Source organism: Somniosus microcephalus, unplaced genomic scaffold, assembly GCF_052327205.1.
Source record: "Somniosus microcephalus isolate GS21.2 unplaced genomic scaffold, FLI_Smic_1.0 unresolved_chr1, whole genome shotgun sequence".
NCBI classification, from domain to species: domain Eukaryota; kingdom Metazoa; phylum Chordata; class Chondrichthyes; order Squaliformes; family Somniosidae; genus Somniosus; species Somniosus microcephalus.
In genome coordinates this window covers 41,053,896-41,064,840 of record NW_028225179.1, presented here as the reverse complement: position 1 = coordinate 41,064,840, position 10,945 = coordinate 41,053,896, and the positions used below count along the sequence as shown (strand labels likewise).

Genomic DNA, 10,945 nt, shown 5'->3' with positions numbered 1-10,945 from the left:
TGTATAGGCTCCCTGGTCGCTGGTCTGAAGTGCTAGATTGTATAAATGCAGCAATTAGACAAGCGCGTCATAAAGGCAGTGTTGTATTAATGGGGGATATTAACTTTCACAGAGATTGGGGTAAGCAGACTAGCACTTATCAGAAAGGTTTTTTAAGTGTGTCCGGGATAGTTTTCTACAACGATATGTCCTAGAACCAAGAAGGGGGCATGCCATATTAGATTTAGTAATGAGTAACAAGCCAGATTTATTCATCAGATTTAGCGTACGTGAAACTGTATTTAATAGTGATCATAACATGTTCGAGTTCACCGCAATGTTTGAGAGGGAGAAATGCAAAGCAGCTACAAAGATTCTACGTTTTGGCAAGGCCGTCTTCAACAAGACAGAGCCTGGCTACAATAAACTGGGCAAATCTGTTCACAAGTAAAACGACAGAAGTGGGAGGTGTTCTGAAATAATTTAAGATGAAATTGAATCAGTTTAAACATCTGAGGGGCAAGAACTTTACTGGCCAAAAAATAGGCATGGGCGGCTAGAGGTAAGAGACCGCATTAAAATAAAAGGAGAAGCAAACACAAATGCAAAACATTGCAGCGATCCTGGTGAATGGGAAAGTTGCAAAGAACAGCAAAGGGTCACAAAGCAGATAGTAAGAGCTACAAAGGGGGAGTATGAAGAGAAAGAGACTGGTGAAATGGGCAGACACATGGCAGATAAAGTTAACGTAGAGAAGTGCAAAGTGATATATTTTGGTCGGAAGAATGAGGAGAGGCAATGTCAACTAAATGGTAGAACTTTAATGGGGCCGATTATTTCGTTTAATCGGCTCCCTCTGCAGACCACTGGCCCCGAAACCACTCAGAATGCTCTCCCCTGCAATTAATTAACCAGCTCTAAATGGTACAATTTGAAAGAGGGTGCACGAACTGGAACACATGGGGTGTGCGCACACAAATCATTGAAGGTGGCAGGATAAGTTGAGAAAGCTGTGTAAACGGATTTGAGATCCTGTCTTTTATTAATAGCTGAATAGAGTGTAAAAGCAAGGAAATTATGCTAAACATTTATAAAGCACTGGTGAGGCCTCACCTGGAGTATTGCGTTCAATTCTGGGCACCACACTTTACGAAAGAAGGCAAGGACTTGGAGGGAGTGCAGAATCGATTTATTGGAATGGTACCAGGGATGCGGGACCTCATTTATGCAAAGAGACTGGAGAAGCAGGGATTTTTCTCTTTAGAGCAAAGAATGTCAAGAGGAGAGTTGAAAGAAATGTTCAAAGTTATGAATGTATTTGATAGAGATAAAAAGGAGAAACATTAAAAATGTCAAATTCAATGCGATAAATGTCACGAGGCGTAGATGGGGGTCGAACCCATGCTCTTCGGTTTACGAAACCGACGCCTTACCACTTGGCCACTACGCCGTATGTCAGAGTTTAACTTGAGCTTCATTAGTACCGAACCCCGAATCATTTCAATGAGGTTGAAACAGAACAGGCACTTGTACACAGAAATAAACTGAGATAGTGGAGCAGGCAAATAACAGCCTCATTTACATGAATCCTTCAATAAAACCTTTCAGATAATTAGAGAATCATACATCACAGAAGGAGGCCATTTGCCCCGTCGTGCTCTTGAAAGAGCAATCCAATTATTCCCAGCTCTTTCCCCATACCCCTGCAAAATTTTCCAATTCAAGTATTTATCCAATTCCCTTTTGAAAGTTACTATTGAATCTGCTTCCAGCACCATTTCAGGCAGAGCATTACAGATTATAATAACTCGCAATGTAAAAAAATGTTTCCTCATCTGCCCTCTGGTGCTCTTTCCAATTACATTCAGTTTGAGTCCTCTGTTGTCCTCTGGGTGTTGCCAGGACTGGAGAATGTTGGCGTTGAGGAAAGATTGGACAGACTGGAGTTGTTTTCTTTGGAACAGGGGAGGCGGAGGGGAGACTTAATTGAGGTGTATAAAATTATGAGGGGCCGAGCTAGAGTGGATAGGAAGCACCTATTTCAGTTAGCAGAGAGGTCAATAACAAGGAGCCATAGATTTAAAGTAATTGGTAGAAGGATTAGAGGGGTGTTCAGGAGAACGTTTATCACCCAAAGGGTGGTGGAGGTCTGGAACGCACTACCTGAAATGGTGGTAGAGGCAGAAACCCTCATCATATTTGAAAAGTACTTGGATATGCACTTGATGTGCCGTAAACTGCAAGGCTACGGACCAATAGCTGGAAAGTGGGATTAGGCTGGATAGGTCTTTCGTCCAGAGCCGATGGCCCTCCTTCTGTGCCGCAAATTTCTAGGGTTCTATGATTCTAACAGGTAGTGAGTTCTCCTAGGTGTCCTGGGCATATCTGTGTCCGAGAGCCAACATCACCAGTGGGATCTTGCTGTGTAGAAATTGGCACCCGTGTTTTCATACATTACAAGCAGTGACCACGCTTCAAAAAGTACTTCATTTTCTGTAAAGCAATTTTTTTAAAAACATTCGCCATTCATGTGATGTGGGTGTCGCTGGCAATACAAGCATTTATTGACCATCCCCAATTGCCCTTGAGAAGGTGGTGATGAGTGCCTTTTTGAACCACTGCAGTCCGTGAGGTGAAGATACCCAGAGTGCTGTTAGGGAAGGAGTTCCCGGATTTTGACCCAGCGACAATGAAGAAACGACAATATATTTCCAAGTCAGGATGGTGCATGCCTTGGAGGGGAACTTGCAGGCAGTGGTGTTCCCATGCACTAACTGCTCTTGTCCTTCTAGGAGGTAGAGGCATCGGTTTTGGGAGGTGCTGTGGAAGAAGCTTTGGCACTTGTGTAGCGCGATTGTTACTTTCCACGTATCAACTCAAGCCTGAATGTTGTCCAGTTCTTGCTGCATGCAGGCCAGGATTGCTTCATTATCTGATGGGATGAGAATGGAATTGAACACTGTGCAATCATCGCTGAACATCCCCACTTCTGACCTTATGATAGAGGGAAGGTCTTTGATGAAGCAGGTGAAGATTAACTCCTGCAGTGATGTCCCGGTGCTGATATGATTGGCCTCCAACAACCACAAGCATATCCCTTTATGTTAGGCATGTGTCCAGCAGAGGAGTTTCCCCCTACTCCACGCCACCCGAAAGATTCCATTGACTTCAATTTTACTCGGGCTCCTTGATGCAACATTCGGCCTAATGCTATTTTGATGCTAAGAGCAATCACTCTCACCTCGCCTTTGGCCATGTTAGGATCAAGAGTGTAATGAGGTCTGGATCCTAGTGGTCCTGTCGGGACTCAGACTGAGCATTCGTGAGCAATCCGGACGTCCCATGGTCGTGAAAGCTGCTATAGGAGAGCGAGTTTTCTTTTTCACTATTTAAAAACTACTAACAATTGCGTGATGTTTATTTGTAGTAACAGATGGTCATCGGGCTGAAACCTTAACTCCAACTTCCTCTCCCCACAGACCCTGCCAGGTTGTCCCAGCAAGGCCCATTCATAAATGTTGATATTAAATAAATTGTTCCTTCTATCGTCATTAATGACTTAGAAAACACAATATAGAGCCATATATCCAAGTTTGCCGATGATGCAAAGGTTGGTGCTACGCTAAGTCGTGTAGCCAGCAGCATATAATTACCAAGATATATTGATAGCTTAAGTGAATGGGCGAAACCGTGCCTGATGGATTTCAACGCAGGTAATTATGTCGTCATTCATTTTAGACCAAAAATGTAGATCGGAGTATTGATTACATGGTGCACAGATCGGAACAGTGGAGTTCCGAAGTTATTTCGGGTTCATGCACACAGACCACTAAAAGGTAGCAGTAAGGTACAGAAATAATCAAGAAATCGCACAGCATATAAGGCTTTATAACGAGAGGCTAGAATATAAAGGAGAGGAAGTTATTCTACAGCTAACAAATACTTGGTTCTATGTACAGTTCTGGGCACCGGCCGTTAGAAAGTAAAGATTGACAATGGAGGGGTTGCAGTGCACATTCACCAAAACGTTACCAGCGCTCCAAGGGTTAAAATATGAGGAGAGATTACATAAACTGGGCTTCTACTTCCTGGAATTTAGAAGGTTGTGGCATTTGATTGAGGTTTTTAAGATTTTGAAACGAATTGATCAGGTAGATAGAGAGAAACCTTTTTTTCGCCATTGGTGGCCGAGTCTATGACAAGGGGACAAATTGTAAAATCAGAGGCAGGCCATTCGGGAAAGAAGTTAGGAAGCATTTGTTCACGTAAAGGTTGGCAGCAGTGTGGAACTCTCTCCCACAAAATAGCAGTATATGCCAGCTCAACTAATAATGTTAACCTGAGATCGGTACGTCTTTGCTAGACATGCGTTGAAATGATGTGTTGCCAAAGCAGATGGATGGAGTTAAGACACAGCTCAGACAGGAATTCAGTGAATGGCGAAAAGGCTCGAGGGGCTGAATGGCCTCCTCCTGTTCCTATGTTCAGAACACCAATTGTAAATGAAGAAACGCTGTCTTGAAGGGTGAATTATAAATATGGCACCATTCCTTGCAGAGATCAAATGACTTTTAATCCATTTCATTCCAAAATTGTCTGGAGGTTTTACTTTCAACCCCCGTTGCCTGAGCATCTACCAGAAGTGGGGTTCGAGCACACGTGAACACACTTCTATTAGAATTTAATGTAACGCCTTAAACACTCGGCCATCCTGGTGATAGAATCCGTGCCGCGCAGTGCTTGAAAATTCGACAAATCCCTTACAGACTCTAAATTTAGTTTTCAGCGCCGAGCAAACTACACGTCAGCATAATCTAAAAATGTGAGAGGATAAAGACATTTTCTTAAAGCTACAGACGGTGAAAAGCTGAACTGAAAAAGCACAGCAGCTGGGCAAGTGATGCATTGAACTGATCGTGCGTAACTAAACAAGAACTCCCTCGGCGTTTAGCCCATAGACCATGTAACCCTCCCGTTCAACACTGAACACCTATGAAGGAATAATCTAAAAATGCACGTGAAACACTCAGGATCAGCAAGCTGTAAACTGAATCAGCGCTTAAAGGGTTAACACGTGAGGTGCAGAGTAAAATGATGTGGGGAGCGATGGAGAGAGTGACGGAGAGAAGGTAATAGTTGGACGGATAAACAGAGACCCAATTAGAAAAGCTTACAGAAAGTGACTGAGACTGAGTGAGACATACAGAGAGACTGACACAAGGAAATAAATACAGCAACAGAGAGAAATAGAGCGAATCATAGAGCGAGAAAAAGAGAAACATCACATTAAAGGTGAGAAAGTCGCTGCCGGCACGGGCGCAAATTGGAGACGTAACCTGAGGTTTACCGGTGAAAACACAAGCTCACTGATGTAGAGGATTGTCGCATCATAGACCCATAGAATGACGCACTTTCCCTACAGCCCTGCACATTGTTCGTCATCAAGTATTTATCCAATTCCCTCCTGACTATTGCATCAGCAATCGGATCTGCTTCCACCAACAGTTCAGACAATGCACTCCGGACCATAACTACCCTCTGAGTAATAAAAAAATCTCATCCCCTCCGTAATAAAACAATCTCATCCCCTCAGTAATAAAACAATCTCATCTCACATCGCGATCTTTTGCCAATTAAATTAATAATTTAAACCTGAGATCGATAGTTTTCTTTTAGACAAGGGTACGAATGGATTAGACGTTCAAAGCAGGTGGGTGAAGTTAAGATCCAGGTCAGCCATGATCTCACTGAATGGTGGAATAGGCTCGAAGAGTTGAATGGCCCACTCCTTTTCCTATTTTCTGTCAATCGGCAGAGCACCTGCTGTAAATGTAGCAACGCTGCCTGGAAATGTGAAATATAAATATTGAAATTTCCTTTCCAATGATTACAATACTTCGATGAGTTATCACAATCGATAACATCCAACATTGGGGGGCTCAGAATTCACACGTAATGACGTACATTCAATCTTCACTCAGATCCCTGAACCACTCGGCCATCATGGTGATATAAACAGCGACGCGCAGTTGTACACAATTCAACAAATTCCTTTCACGTCAAAATACAAATCCATTGATAATGCCAGTGATTTGAAAGCTGCTGTGGGAAAAATAACATCAGTTACTTTCCGGTTTCCTGGTCCTCACCGTCTCCCTTTCACTGTGGGCGTCCAATCTCGCGACACCCCCATTCCCCACCAGGACGGCTGGATGGCCCTCCGCTTCTTCCTTGAACGGAGGACATCACAGTCACCATCCACTACCACTCTCCACCGCCTGGCTGAACTTGTATTGAACTTACAATGAACTATTTCTCCTTTGAATCTACTCACTTCAACCAAAGAAGCCCAGCTGCTCCCAAAGCTAACTTGACGCCACGTCCTCCCACCTTGCGTCCTGTAAGGACTCTATTCCTTTTTCTAAGTTCCATCGCATCTCTTCTGACGATGCCACCATACAGTTGGGCCAGTAATTCCGGTCCCAACGCGTGAGTACGGACGGGATCCTCACGCGTGGGCCCGTTGGAAGTGCCGGATTTCAGCATGCACAGCGCATGCGCGAGAAACCGACATTTCCTCCAAGGGGTTCAGAGGTCCTGCGCGCACAAGTTGAACTTCCTTCTTTTTGACAGGTTTGCCCGTGTGCAAGGGCATGAACATTTTAGACATATAAAAAGGAGGCGTAAGGACTTGATTCTTTAAGGTAAGTGGTCTATTATTTAAAATTATAACTTTTTTCCACAGCTTTATTGTTTTTAAGGACTTTACAGTAAGGTAAGTTTATTTTTAGACCCGATTTCTTAAAAAATTATTTTTTTCAAAAATTTGATTAATTGTTTAAAATGGTTTTTTAAAAGTTATTTATAGTTTATTTAATTATTGGGATGCTTTTTTAAATTTTATTTAAAGTTAAACTAGTCTTTTGGGCGCCCGTACTTTTCATGAGTTTGACAGATCTTACTATCAAACTCATGAATGAAGTTTCCCCTCCCCTGATTGGCTGCATATTGCTCACCTGATCCCAGCTGGCACATCGCTTAAACTACGCCGCTGGATCAGGCAAGCACAGCGCACGAACATCTGAACCGGGCCAGTGACAGGAATTGCAAGCAGGCCCAGGCTTCAGATGTCGGCGCACCGGGTGAGTGCACATCGTGGGCTTGCACGCGCGGCAAGCCCCCGAACCTAATTTCGAGGCCAACCATCTGGATCTGTGTAAGGGCAGTCTGTGTCAGCGTAGGGACTGTCTGGGACTGTACGTTATTTCTGAATCTGTGTACGAGCTGTCTTGCCAGAGTAGCTGCTATCTAGTTCTGCATATTATATCTGGATCTCTGTAAGCGCTATCTGTGTCAGGGTCGGAGCTGTCAGGGTCTGTACGTTATATCTGGATCTGTGTAAGGGCAGTCTGTGTCAGGGTAGGAATTGTTTGGCTCTGTATTTTATATCTGAGTCAGTGCAGGTTCTTTCTAGGTTTGTGTAGGAGCAACCAGGGTTTATGAAGAAGCAAAGGAAAGGCAATCAACCTGCAACATTAATTGTTTCTCTCTCTACAGATGCTGCCAGATCTGCTCATTATATCCAGCATTTACTGTTTTTATTTCAGATTTCCAGCATCAGCAGCATTTTGCTTTGGTTTCTATGATGCAGATGTCTGGGTCTGTGTAGGAATATCTGGGTCTGTGCAGGATCTGTCTGGATTTGTGTATGAGTGTCTGGGTCTTTGTAGGAGCTGTCTGTGTCTGTGTAGGTAGGTCTGGGTCTGAGCAGAAGCTGTCTGGGTCTGTGTAGGAATGTCTGTGTAGGAGCGGCCTGGGTGTGCGTAGGAGCTGTCTAGTTCTGCATAGGAATGTCTGGGTCTGTGTATGTGCTGTCTGGTTCTGCGTAGGAATGCCTGGGTCCCTGTAGGCACATTCTGTGCCTTTCTTGGAACTGTCCGTGCCCATGTAGGAAGTTTCCATGTCAGTGCAGTGGCTCATGCATAGGTGCTGGCTGAGTCATTGTAGGAATTGGCTGGGTCTATGTAGGAGCGAATGGGTCGGAGCAGAAGCTCTTGGGTCAGCACATGTGTTCCAGGGATCAGGGTTGGAGCTATCTGGTTTTCTGTAGGATAGTCTGTGCCTGTGACGGTGCTCCCTGTGTCAGGGTAGGAGCACCCTGTGTCTGTGTAGGACAGTCTGTGCCTGTGATGGTGCTCCCTGGTTCTGGGTACGAGCTCCCTGGGTCTGTGTAGGACAGTCGGTGCCTGTGGTGACGCTCCCTGTGTCAGTATAGGAGCTCCCTGGGTCTGTGTAGTTAAGTCTGTGTCTGTGGTGGTGCTACCTGTGTCAGGACAGGAGCTGACTGGGTCTGTGTATGAAAGTCTGTGCTTGTGATGGTGCTCCCTGTGTCAGGGTAGGAGCTACCTGGGCCTGTGTAGGAAAGCCTGTACTTGTGGTGGTGCTCCCTGTGTTAGGGTAGGAGCTGACTGGCTCCGTCTATAAAGTCTGTGCCTGTGATGGTGCTCCCTCTGTCAGCTTCTAGGTCTGAATATGCTTACGGGTCTGAACCGAAGTTTTCTGGGACTAAATAGAAACATAGAAACATAGAGATAGGAACAGGAGTAGGCCATTCGGTCCTTCGAGCCTGCTCCGCCATTCAATGAGATCATGGCTGATCTTCGTCTGAGATCATTGCTGATCTTATCAGTTCAGTACCCCGTCCCCGCCTTTTCTCCGTAACCCTTAATCCCCTTAGCCTTCAGAAATATATCCAATTCTCTCTTGAAAATATTTATTGAATTAGCCTTCACAGCCCTCTGTGGCAGGGAATTCCACAGGCTCACCACTCTTTGAGTGAAGAAATTCTTCCTCATCTCTGTTTTAAATGATTTGCCCGCTATTTTTAGACTGTGGCCCCTGGTTCTGTGCTCCCCGGCCATTGGAAACATTCTCTCTGAATTCAGCCTGTCCAGGCCTGCCATAATTTTATATGTTTCGATGAGATCCCCTCTCAATCTTCTAAACTCCAGTGAGTACAAGCCCAAACTATTTAATCTCTCTTCGTAGGTCATTCCCGCCATTCCAGGTATCAGCCTGGTGAATCGCCGTTGCACTCTTTCCATGGCAAGAACATCCTTCCGCAGATGGGGCGACCAAAACTGTACACAATACTCCAGATGCGGTCTCACCAGCACCTTGTACAGCTGTAGTAAGGTATCCCTATTCCTATACTCGAACCCCCTTGATATGAAGGCCAACATGCCATTTGCCTTCTTAATCGCCTGTTGCACCTGCATGCTCTCCTTCAGTGACTGGTGCACAAGAACACCCAGGTCCCTCTGCACTTCCCCATCTCCCAATCTATTGCCATTTATATAATAATCTACCCTCCTGTTTTTACCCCCAAAGTGGATAACCTCGCATTTATCCACATTATAGTGCATCTGCCACGTATCCGCCCATTCCCCCAACCTGTCCAAATCGCACTGTAGCCTCCTGACATCCTCATCAGAGCCCACCCCTCCTCCTAGTTTAGTGTCGTCAGCGAATTTGGAAATATTGCATTCAATTCCCTGATCCAGATCATTTATATATATTGTGAACAGCTGGGGTCCCAGGACAGATCCTTGCGGCACCCCGCTGGTCACTGCCTGCCACTCCGAAAACGAGCCGTTTATTCCAACTCTCTGTTTTCTATCCGCCAGCCAGTTCTCTATCCACGTTAATACTTTGCCCCCAATTCCATGAGCCTTAATTTTGCATGATAATCTTTTGTGTGGAACCTTATCGAAGGCTTTCTGGAAGTCAAGGTACACCACATCCACTGGCTCTCCCCCATCTATTTTACCAGTTACTTCCTCAAAAAATTCCAGCAGATTAGTCAAACACGATTTACCCTTTGTAAATCCATGTTGACTCTGTCCGATCCTTTCCCCATTTGTCAAGTGCTCCGCTATTTTATCCTTAATAATGGGCTCTAGCATTTTGCCCACAACCGATGTAAGGCTTACTGGTCTATAATTCCCTGCTTTCTCTCTACCCCCCTTTTTAAATATTGGGGTAACATTAGCTACCCTCCAATCCACGGGTACTGTTCCCGAGTCAATGGAGTTCCGGAAGATGATCCTTAGAGCATCTGCTATCTCCAGGGCCACCTCCTTAAGTACCCTAGGATGTAGTTTATCAGGCCCCGGGGATTTGTCGGCCTTCAGTCCCCTCAACTTACCCAACACCATATCCCTAGAGATACTAATTTCTGTCAGCTCCTCCCTCTCCTTAGACCCTATGTTTGCCGATATTCCTGGGAGGTTATTTGTGTCCTCCTTTGTGAATACAGAACCAAAGTATGAGTTTAATTGGTCTGCCATTTCCTTATTCTCCATTATATATTCTCCCGAATCGGACGGCAAGGGACCGACTTGGGATTTTACCAGTCTTTTCCTCCTGATATACCGATAAAAGCTTTTGCAGTCTGTCTTTATGTTTGCTGCAAGTTTACTTTCGTATTCTATTTTCCCCTTCCTGATTAATCCCTTTGTCCTCTTTTGCTGTATCCTGTACTGCCCCCAATCTTCCAGTCTGGTGCTTTTTTTTGCCAGTTGATATGCCCTTTTTTTTGATTTTATGCTGTCCCTAATTTCCCTCGTTATCCACGGTTGAGTCACCTTTTTAGGTTTATTTTTATGCCAAACCGGTATAAACATGTTCTGGAATTCTTCCATTCTATCTTTGAATGCTTGCCATTGTCTATCCACTGTCAATCCCCCCAGAAACACCACCCAATCAATCTTACCCAATTCCCGTCTCATACCCTCGTAATTCCCTTTATTTAAGTTCTGGACCTTAGTCTCTGATTCAATTTCCTCACTCTCCATCTCGACTGAGAGCTCGATCATGTTATGATCGCTCTAACCCAAGGGGCCTCGTACAAGAAGATTGCTGATAAGTCCCTTCTCATTGCACAATACCCAGTCTAAAATGGCCT

The 10,945-nt window shown here is 44.8% G+C and overlaps 1 non-coding gene across 1 annotated transcript; it reads right to left on the bottom strand.

Annotated features, from left to right (window-relative positions):
- Positions 1-1,357: 1,357 nt before the first annotated feature.
- Positions 1,358-1,429, bottom strand: trnat-cgu (transfer RNA threonine (anticodon CGU)). The gene has a single exon. It is a non-coding gene; the product is annotated as a tRNA-Thr (tRNA).
- Between the last annotated feature and the right edge of the window lie 9,516 nt (positions 1,430-10,945).